Source organism: Narcine bancroftii, chromosome 2 (assembly GCF_036971445.1).
Source record: "Narcine bancroftii isolate sNarBan1 chromosome 2, sNarBan1.hap1, whole genome shotgun sequence".
Taxonomy (NCBI): Eukaryota; Metazoa; Chordata; class Chondrichthyes; order Torpediniformes; family Narcinidae; genus Narcine; species Narcine bancroftii.
In genome coordinates this window covers 150822830-150833325 of record NC_091470.1, presented here as the reverse complement: position 1 = coordinate 150833325, position 10496 = coordinate 150822830, and the positions used below count along the sequence as shown (strand labels likewise).

General features: G+C 48.2%; 1 protein-coding gene across 13 annotated transcripts in view; it reads right to left on the bottom strand.

The window, feature by feature from the left end:
- The window catches only part of LOC138754370 (uncharacterized), a 107114-nt gene extending 101061 nt beyond the window's left edge, over positions 1 to 6053 (bottom strand). For 7 of the 13 annotated variants that reach the window (XR_011351713.1, XR_011351712.1, XR_011351715.1 and 4 more), the window contains exons 1-2: positions 4985 to 6053; positions 4065 to 4128 (exon numbers count right to left, since the gene is read on the bottom strand). The gene's annotated coding sequence lies outside the window, so the exon portion shown is untranslated. The other 6 variants (XR_011351720.1, XM_069918565.1, XR_011351716.1 and 3 more) reach the window with 5 other exon arrangements.
- Positions 6054 to 10496: the final 4443 nt, after the last annotated feature.

Here is a 10496-nt window from a genome sequence, read left to right as displayed (position 1 = left end):
CCCTCCTGCACATCACACTCCCAGGAAATAGGACAAGGTATTGGAGCTGCGCACCCCCATGTCCAGCCAGGTTGGGGTTCTCCCTTCAGATCGGACGATGCCCAGCCTTGAGTGTTGGGCCTGTCTCTCTAAATTCATGGTTTATTATATGGAGTTAGTTATCCAGGGAAGGAGAGAGAGAGAGTGAGAGAGAGAGAGAGAGAGAGAGAGAGAGAGATGGCAAAGAGCGGTGAAAGACAAGGTTGCCTCAGAGTCACCCAGCCACACCTTTCCCTGCCTTGCCCTACAACCACCCACATGTGCAGCATCATCCAGATTAGAACACTCCCCCTGACTGCATGCCCATACACCCAGCCGATTGGAATTTCATCCCCACTGAATGCAGCAGAAGGCCAGCTCTGCACTTATCTAAGAACGACCTTGTGATCCGACAGGTTGGAGAGGATGTCTTTTATTAATAGTTACAGTAGGACCAACACGACATGGGCGGTCAGCGCTGAAATGAAACTAATCTGCCCTTTGACAATAACCTGTCCTGTTTTGTATTAGCTGACCCAGTAAACATTTCACAATAATCAACAGCTCCCTTGCAGCTTCACGGATTCCAGGTGCAGGAGGCAGAGAGCAGGAGCACTTCAGGGGCAACTCATTACTTGCTTCCTTGGAACACTGAAAGCCCTGCTGCCTGGGATAGAAACACAGAGTACTGGAAAAGCTCAGCAGACCAGGGAGCATCTGTGGAGAATGAATCAAAGTTGAATACCCATTACGTTTCAGCAGGACTGAGGTACCATCTCACTTGGGCACCAGCTCACTGGGGTAAAGGCTCACTGGGATGTTGACTCTCTGAGGTACTGTCTCACTGGGGTTCCAGTTAACTGGGGCACTGGCTTATGGGGGGGGCACTGGCTCACCTGGGTCCTGTTCACTGGGGCACTGGCTTAGTGGGGAACTGGCGCACTGGGCCACCAGGCATTGACTCACTGGGATGCCAACTCAACTGGGGTATGGGCTCACTGGAATACTGGCTCACTGAGGCACTGGCTCAGAGCAACTGATGGGCTTCACAAACACTCAACAATAATTCCAGATGTGGAAACATATAAAAAATACACAGAAACTCAGCAGGTCTCGCAGCATCCATAGGAGGTAAAGATATTTAACCAACGTTTCAGGCCTGAACCCTTCTTTCAGCTATCATGAAATAGACTGAAGACTGGCAGGAGGCTGCGTCCAGACCAACGAAAGTAGTTAATTGGATATAGTAAGGGAAGAGGTGCAAATTGATTTTGGCTCTGTGAAAAGAGATGGAGGGAAAAGGGAAGTGAGGGGGGGAGAGAGAGAGAGAGAGAGAGAGAGAGAGAGAGAGAGAGAGAGAAAGAGAGAGCTGGGGGAAAGGCAACAGGGGAAAAATAGTGGGGGTGGTTTAATGGAAGCTGGTGGTTGATATTAATGCCATCCGGATGGAGGAGGCCCAGACGGAAGATGAGTTGCTGTTCCTCTTATTTGCGGGTGGTCTCAGCCTAGCAGTCCATGAGACCACAGGCAGACATGTCTGCAAAGGAATGGAATGGGGAATTGAAATGGGTGGCCACTGGGAGATCCATGCTATTGTGGTGGACAGAGCCGAGGTGTTCAACAAAGCAATCTCCCAGTCTGTGTCCAGTCTCCCTGTTGTAGAAGAGACCACCTCTAGAATCTGGAAACTGGATGTGAAGTTTTTCTCTGACGCTCCCCAATCCCACCACATCTTTGTGCATCTGGAAGCCACTCCCCAGAACAAATTTCAAGAAGGGCAGAATGGCTTTGTTGAGTTATTCCTTCCAACCCTTTAAATTTACAGTATAAATTTAAATTTAGACATACAGCAGGGTGACAGGCCCTTTCGGCCCACGAGCCCGTGCTGCTCAATTAGACACAATTGACCTACAACTCCTGGCATTTTTGAAGGGTGTGAGTAAAATGGAGCCCATGGGGTAAACCCACGCAAAGATGAGGAAGAGGTACAAACTCCTTATAGACAGTGCGGGATTCAAACCCTGTTCCCAATCTCTGGTGTTGTAGCGGTGTTGCGCTAACCGCTCTGCCAACTGTGTCGGCCTTCTTTGGCAGCCTCTCAGGATGAAGGGTGTCTGCTTTTCACTACTATCTTTGTGGGTTCTGAAGCGAGGAACCCACATAGGCTGTGGGCTGCTGGCGACTGCGGTCAAGGGATTCAGGCTGGACGGCTGGCTGCTTGAGACTGGTGGAAGGGACACCAGGTGTTGGAGCTAGTTGGAGACAAACAGTTATTTATCAGTTCTCTTCCTGAGAAGACTGAAGTGGGCAAGACTACCGGCCACCATGTGTCGACCTTCTATAGAAGCTCTATCAAGAGCATCCTGGCCGGCTGCATCACAGTGTGAGCCAGTTGCTGCAGGGAAATGGATTGGAGGTCAATCTACAGGACAATAAGAGTGGCAGAGAGGATCACTAGAGTCTCCCTCCACCGCATCGAAGTGATCTACTGGGATTGTTGTCTGAAGAGGGCGTGGAAAATCACCGAGGACTCCTTCCACCCTTGGACACAGCATCTTTCAGCTTTTTCTGTCGGAGAAGAGATACAGGAGTATCAGAGCCAGCACCACCAGGCAGAGGAACAGCTTCTTCCCTCGGGCAGTGAAAATGCTGAATGACCAAAAGAACTGCTCACACTAACTAGCCGAGACTCTCATTTATATATTTATTTGTTTATATAAATACTTGTCTTGCACACATGTATTTTTTTGTATGTATGTGTGTGATGTCTGGTTGTGTGTCTGCATGTTTTGCACCGAGGACCAGAGTTTGTCACATTGCACTTGTACAATCAGATGACAATAAACTTGACTTGACTTGACAGTGCTGGACCATCTTTCTGAAACAAGATTGCACCACATTCCTGACTGTTAGATGAGCATTAAAGTTGTTGGAGTTCGATTCTGATGGCGATCATAAGTGTTCTCTCTGGTGCCCTGGCACATATTTATCCATCCAGTCAATTACCAGTGACTTTTAATTCTTTGTTGTTTTTGGGACCTTGCTGAGTGTAAATAAGCTACCAAGCTTCCTACATTACAACAGGAACTTGTACTTACATAACGCATTAATTGTAGCCAAACACCCCTGGGCCTTAGCATGAGAAATAGAAATAAAAATATTTCCTTTCGTGGCTTGGCACTCAAAATCAGGATCAAACACTTGGTCAAAGAGGTACATTTAAGGTGCGGTTTCAAGAAAGGAGGAAGGTGGGAAGGAAAGGAAGAGACTTCCAAATCAAGAACAAAATTGGCAGCAGGGAGTTGATCTTTGCCAGTGTGTAGTTTTAGCTGCAGAAAGCAAGTTGTAGTCTTGGACCTAAAGGAGCGGAGACGAGAGTGACAGAGACTTGTGGTTTAATGGGGACAAGTGCATCGAAGTGGGTGGTTTACCGGCTGGGAAGGGGTGAAAATGACTTGGTGACAAGGGGCAGCACAGTTAGCATAGCGGTTAGTGCAACCTTGTTACAATGCCAGCGATCAGGCCCGGGGTTCCAATATGGCCCTGTCTGCAAGGAGTTTGAATGTTCTCTCCGTTTCTGCTTGAGTTTTACCCGGGGGCTCCAGTTTCCTCCCACCGTTCAAATTGCACTGGAGGTTGTAGGTCAATTGGGTGGCCGAAAGGGCCTGTTACCATACTGTATGTCCAAGTTTTTAAAAAATTGTGGGTCAAAGACTATGTGATGGTGATTTGAAGCAGTAATGGCTGTGAAGCATCATGGCTTTCCTTGAGATTGTGAAAGCTCATTCTCCAGATCAAATGATTAAATCCGGAACTTGGAGAAAAATAGGAGATATTTACTTCCATTTGGCACTGTTCAGTCTGTGCTGCAGGCAGTAGGAGTTGGAAAGCATTCAGCCAGAGGGTGAAATAAGAAGCATCTCCAAGAATGTCACCAAGACCAAAGAGCTGATCATTGACTTCAGGAAGGGAAAACCAGAAGTGTTCGATCCAGTGATCACTGGGGGAAATCAGAGGTGGAGAGGGTGAACAATTTTTGAACTAACTTGATTCTGTGGGAGAAGCATCAGGGGATGGGATTTCAAACCATAGTTCCTCATTCAGAGACAACTGCAGAAAAAATAAATTATATTAGCTATGTTGCATTCTTCTCTCTGTGGGCAAGTAGAGTGTCAAATCTATTAAGATTCCATTGACTCCTTCACCTTCTCTGCCAGCTATTCTAAGACCATTGACAGATCCCATCTGCTGCTCATTGCTCATTCTCTTTATTTCTATGTATTAAATTTTGTCCCCCACTTGAACCCAGTAAATTCCCCCCATGGTTCTGAAACATATGATCACCTTTCCCTCCTCCCCAGGTTACACAAAAATGAATATTTAACTTGTGTTTTTAAATCCCTATTTGTTATTCTGATCTCTCTCTCTCTCTCTTTCTCCATTGTCACTGCATGCCTGAGAGCTTGGAATGCTTTTCTGCAGTTTCAGATTTCCAATAATTTTCATTTTGTTCTTATTGGACCAACAATTCATTCAGGGTCAGAGGAAGAAGTAATGACCGGGGGGGGGGGAACGGACGGACGGACGAACGACCTTCGCGATGGGAAGTAAGGTTAGCCAGAAACCTCTGCCGAGTTCAATACCCAAACGTGCTGGAGAAACTCAGCAGGTCACGCAGCCCCCACGGGAAGTGAAGGGTGATTAACGCTTTGGGCCTGCGCCCTTCGTCAAAGAAATCAGGTAGGTAGGTAGGTAGGTAGGTGGGGGACACACAGGCTACGATCCAGAAAAGAGCCGCTCGGAGGCCAGTTGGGCTTTCGCTTTGACAGTCCAGATGAGTTTTAAAACAGTTTATTCATTAACAGGAAAGGACTCGTCGTGGTAAATGTCTAACGTTGTCTCTTTATTAATGTAACAATCAATCCCCTCAGTAACAGCCAATAAACAATATCAGAGCCTCACTCACCCACCGCCTACGCCGCCATGACAGTCGATGGGGACTGACCGCCTCTTCCCCTCCCCCAGCCCTAAGTCTAGCTGCCGCGCATGCACTCTGGAAGATGCCGAAAGCCCGCGGGCCCCCGGACCTCGCGGCGCCACGTGACGCCCCGCAGCCCTGAAGCGCCGAGGCCGTGGCTCTGACACAGGCATGGAGGTGGATACGGATGGGTGGGAGGAAGGGAAAGGAGGAGGAGGGAGGGGGAGGGGGAGGAGGAGGGAGGGGGAGGGGGAGGAGGGGGGAGGGGGAGGAGGGGGGAGGGGGAGGAGGGGGGAGGGAGGGGAAGGAGGGAGGGAGGGGGTAACAGAAATTGGCATTATTTGGGAATTGGCAAGGTCCAGCAAAATGATGCCAAAGACGGCTTCCTCCCCCCCCACCCACCTCCTGTGGGTGACCAACCCCACCCCGGTCACCACAGGCAAAGTAAGTCCCATGGGAATATTAGCAGGGGGGGGGGGGGTGGGGAAAACGAGAATGGAAAGACTGCCCTTCGAATGACTCCCTCAGACCAACGTGATCAATATCTTCACCTGTTCCTTTGAGTGTTTTCAGCCCCTATATCAACCTTGAAGAAACTAATTAAACAGCGAGGCTGAAGCTAATCGACTTCCTACCGACCAATATTAAAATAATGCACATATCAGTCAGCATTAAAGAAAATAATTCAATCTTAAATTATCCAACTGAAACCTTATTACATCTTCCTGTGATAGAGTGCTCATAAAATTAACACAGATTCAAATTACAGTTGAAAGCGTGTAGTGTTAACCAGATTTTAAATCATTCTGCAATTACAAGGTCAAAATTACATTAAAGCTTTTAATAAATAATTTTAATTTAAAAAAGATCTGAGTTCCTTCGCTTGGTTATTTCTCTGCTATTGTTGTCGGCAGCCTCTGATCCCGTTCTCTCTTCCTACTCGTCTCCTCCCACTTGCTGACTGCCTCACATCTGTTCACCCTCACTCTTTTCCTCCTGTCTCTCTATCATGCACTCCTTCATTGCCATCTTCCTTCACTTGCTCCCTTCATCTTTCATGCCCTTCCTCTCTGATCTTACCCCACCCCTCTCACCATCTCTCCCCACCTCCCACCCACTCCTATGAAGCAAACTTCTCAGGCAGAAGATACAGAAGCCTGGGAAGTCCAGTATCTCTAAGTTAAAGAATAGGTTTTTTTTCACCTTACAAGTATCATGCTTCTCAACCATCCTGTACTTCTCTGAGGATAACACCACCCCAGGACCATCACACATGCACCTCGAGAAGCCGTTCCCTCCCTACTTAGTTTCCTTTCCTTTGTTGCCACATTGGGAGGACCATTTCCACCTTTGCCCACTCCCCACCCTTGGGCAGTGACAACACTCTATCCTCCACCTCTCCTCACATTAGATTGGAGGGGGGTGCTCTTCAAACGTCCACAATCTGACCAGGATTTCCATTGAATGGGAGCTCACCTGTCTGTGATAAGAACCAGGAGCAGGACTTGGCCATCTAGTCCATTGAGCCTGCTCCGCTGTTCAATAAGATTGTGGCTGATCTGGCTGTGGACTTGGCTCCATTTACCCGTTTGTTCCCCAAAACTCTTCATTCTGCAATTCTTTAAAAAATCTATCTATCTGTGCCTTAAATGCATTTACTGAGGCAGGGAATTCCACATATTTACTACTCTTCAGAAGAAGCAATTCCTCCTCGTCCATCGTTAATCTACTCCCAAATCTTGAATATACATTCCCTAGTTCTTGTCTCGCCTGCCAGTGGAAACAACCTCCCTAGTTCTTTCTTATCTATTCCTTTCATAATTCTATGAGATACACCCCTCAACCTTCTAAACTCCAGTGAGTATTGGCCATCCCCCATTTCTGGAATTGACCTCTGCATCACCTAAAGCCAGTATATCCTTCCACAAATCAGGAGACCAGAACTGCACACAGTGAAGCAAGAAAATCTGCAGAGGCTGGGGTTGAGTGTAATATACAAAAACGTTGGAGCAACTCAGCAAGTCCTACTCAAGGTGTGACTTCACCAGTACTGGTGCTCTGTGCCATGGTAGCAGAACCCCATGCCTCTTAAACCCAATCCCTCTAGCAATGTCCCATTTGCCTTCTTGATTACCTGTTCCCAGGGATGCTGTGCTAATTTTATTAGGTGCTGGAGCTCTCGAAAAACAATCAAATACCCTAATGTCATTAGTGGTAATTCTCCCCTGCCAGCCACCACCCCCTCTCCCCAACACCCGCTTCCGTAAAAATCCCCAGTATTCAGAGTTGGCGTCAGAACAAATCTAATAGAGGGGCCTTATAGTAACCATGGTGGTGGATGAACCAGCTTATCTACACAAAGTAGCGCCTATGGCAGGATTGGCCAATGCATCAAACGAGGAGGTCTCGCATGGTAGACTCTGCAACCTCTACACAATTTGCTTTTCCACTCAAATTAGTGTAATCGTCACTTGGAGAGACCATTTCTCCAAATGTCCAACAGTTCACATCTCCAGCATGCTCCAAACCAACGTACAGCAACGGATAAATGTTGTCAAATGCCACCAATCAGTACACAGCAAGATTCCATAAACTGAACAGCAACGTGATGGCTGGTGGGCTGCCTCCACTAACGATGGAAGACTGGTGGGCTGCACTGCCGAACTTTTGGCAAGAACAGTGAATAGCGTCGGTGTGCATTCTGCATCACCAGCAGTCCTCAGCCAGGAAGGTGCCCCAACAAAAACTGCCATCCAGCGTTGCACAGGAGGTGGAACTTCCTTACCACGTGGAGAGAACTCCCATTGGTATCTGAGGAGTGAGTCAGCATGAGGCGAGGTCAGGGAGGTGCTGGAAATAGTAGAAGGACATGCCCTTGAAGCAGCAAGCTGCCACCTCAGGGTACGTGGTGCGGTGGCTGGCAGGGCATCGCGATGCTCCAACTGAGCCTGCTGCCTGGAAATGCCGTGTAATTTTCCATGGAATCTTGGGTTAGACACAGAATAAATATTTGTCATTTGTTTCTTTCCCCATGGGTTTTACAGCTCCTGTGGAAAGTTATTCAGCGAATAAGCCTCAGTGAGGTCATCCTACCCAGAGGCCAAGATGTTTGGAAAGTGAATGCAGCCAGGATGTGGAGACAGATGGCTGAATTTTATTTTGTAAGATGCAACATCCACTCAGTGAAGTACAGTCCCCTTCCCCTTGGACAGTCCCTGTCCTGTCTGCCTCCTGGCTCAATGACTGCGTGAACCTCGGTGGAGGCATCATTGCTGATGTTTTCTTTCTTTGGCCTACTGTTCTACCTTGCCGCCTTACTCATCCCAACACGACGCAGTCCTCATCGAGGGTTCAGCAGTGGGCATCAACATCTCTGAGGATCTGTCCTGGGGCCTCCATGTTGATGCAGTCATGAAGAAGCCTCTCCAGTGGCTATTCTTCATGAGGAGTTTGAGGTATGTCACCAAAGACTCTTGAAAACTGCCGTGGAGAAGGTTACATCACTGCCTGGTATGGAGGCGCCAAATCTCAGGACAAAAAAAAACTAACGAGTTATTAACTTGGCTGGCGACATCACAGGCACCAGACTTCCCTCCATCGAGGACATCTACAAGAGGTGGTGTGTTAAGAAAGCAGCCTCTAACCTCGAGGGCGCCCACCACCCAGGACAGGCCCTCTTCACTCTGCTACCATCAGGGGAAAAGGTACAGGAGCCTAAATACAAACACTCAGCAGCACAAGGACGACTTCTCCCCCTCAGATTTTTGTGTGGATCAGGAACCATGGATGCTACCTCGCTTTATCCTATTTTCTTGCACTATTTATTCATTTTTGAAATTTGATTGCTAGCAATGTTTGCATTCTGATGATGTCGCAAATCATCAAATTTCCTGACTTATTCATGGCGATTGATTCTGATTCTGATTCTGACAAGCATCTTCCCCGAGTTCTTGTCTTTCTCTACCCCTTCTTTTCCAAACCTATTTTGCCTGTGCGCCCCTCATCACTCCATGGACCCTAGTCCTCCCACAGTTACGTCTCTGTCTCCCGCCCTTTTAGAGCTGCCATCATTATTCCTCTTCCTTTTGTGGCTGAGACTGTAACCCTTGACCTCTTCTTACCCATTTCATGATCGTTCAAGACACTCCTTAAAGTTCACCGCTGATCTAATTCCTCAGCTGCTTCGCATCAACTAAGTTGGATGGAACCTTTGTAAAGGGTCGTGGGATATTCATGTAATAAAACAGAAAATTGATATTACATGAAATGTCCTTTTAGTTTACCATAAAGAAGACAAAGTTCACTATCGACAGAAATGGCCCAGTACCCCTGACAGTCAGAGAAAGAGAAGCAGATGAGAGTGCACCCAGAGTTACTGAGTGTCCATGGATTTGCCTCCTGTGTTCTCGCAGCCTCTGTAGCCGCACAGACTTCAGTCCAAACTATCGGCCACCCGAGCTCCAGATCCAAACCTCCGACACGATCAGGAAGCCTTCAACACCTCCTTGTATCTCGGTTCTAATACCTGGCACTCCTTCAGCCAGTCCCAAGCCAGGCTCCAGCTGTCCGCAGCTTGGTGTGAGTCCCTTGACCGCGGTCGCCAGCACCCGCCACCTGTGTGTGTTCCTCGCCTTGATGTTATTGCTGTGTTCAGCTGCTAAGAGAAGGGAGGTTGTTGTTGAGCGCTCTCTTAATCACATAAAAAAGATTTTTTAACATTTTGTTTTAATGTAGACATGCAGCATGGTAACAGGTCATTTCGGCCAACAAGCCCGTGCTGCCCAATTCTTTCTTTTTTCTTTGGCTTGGCTTCGCGGATGAAGATTTATGGAGGGGTATGTTCACGTCTACTGCAGGCTCGTTGGTGACTGACAAGTCCGATGCGGGACAGGCAGACACGGTTGCAGCGGTTGCAGGGGAAAATTGGTTGGTTGGGGTTGGGTGTTGGGTTTTTCCTCCTTTGTCTTTTGTCAGTGAGGTGGGCTCTGCGGTCCTCTTCAAAGGAGGTTGCTGCCCGCCGAACTGTGAGGCGCCAAGATGCATGGTTGGAGGCGAGATCAGCCCACTGGCGGTGGTCAATGTGGCAGGCACCAAGAGATTTCTTTAAGCAGTCCTTGTACCTCTTCTTTGGTGCACCTCTGTCTTGGTGGCCAGTGGAGAGCTCACCATATAACACGATCTTGGGAAGGCGATGGTCCTCCATTCTGGAGACGTGACCCACCCAGCGCAGTTGGGTCTTCAGCAGCATGGATTCGATGCTTGCGGACTCTGCCAGCTTGATGAAGTCACTCCAATGAATGTTGAGGATGGAGTGGAGACAGCACTGATGGAAGCGTTCTAGGAGCCGTAGGTGATGCTGGTAGAGGACCCATGATTTGGAGCCGAACAGGAGCGTGGGTATGACAACGGCTCTGTACACGCTGATCTTTGTGTGTTTCTTCAGGTGGTTGTTTTTCCAAACTCTTTTGTGTAGTCTTCCAAAGGTGCTATTTGCCTTGGT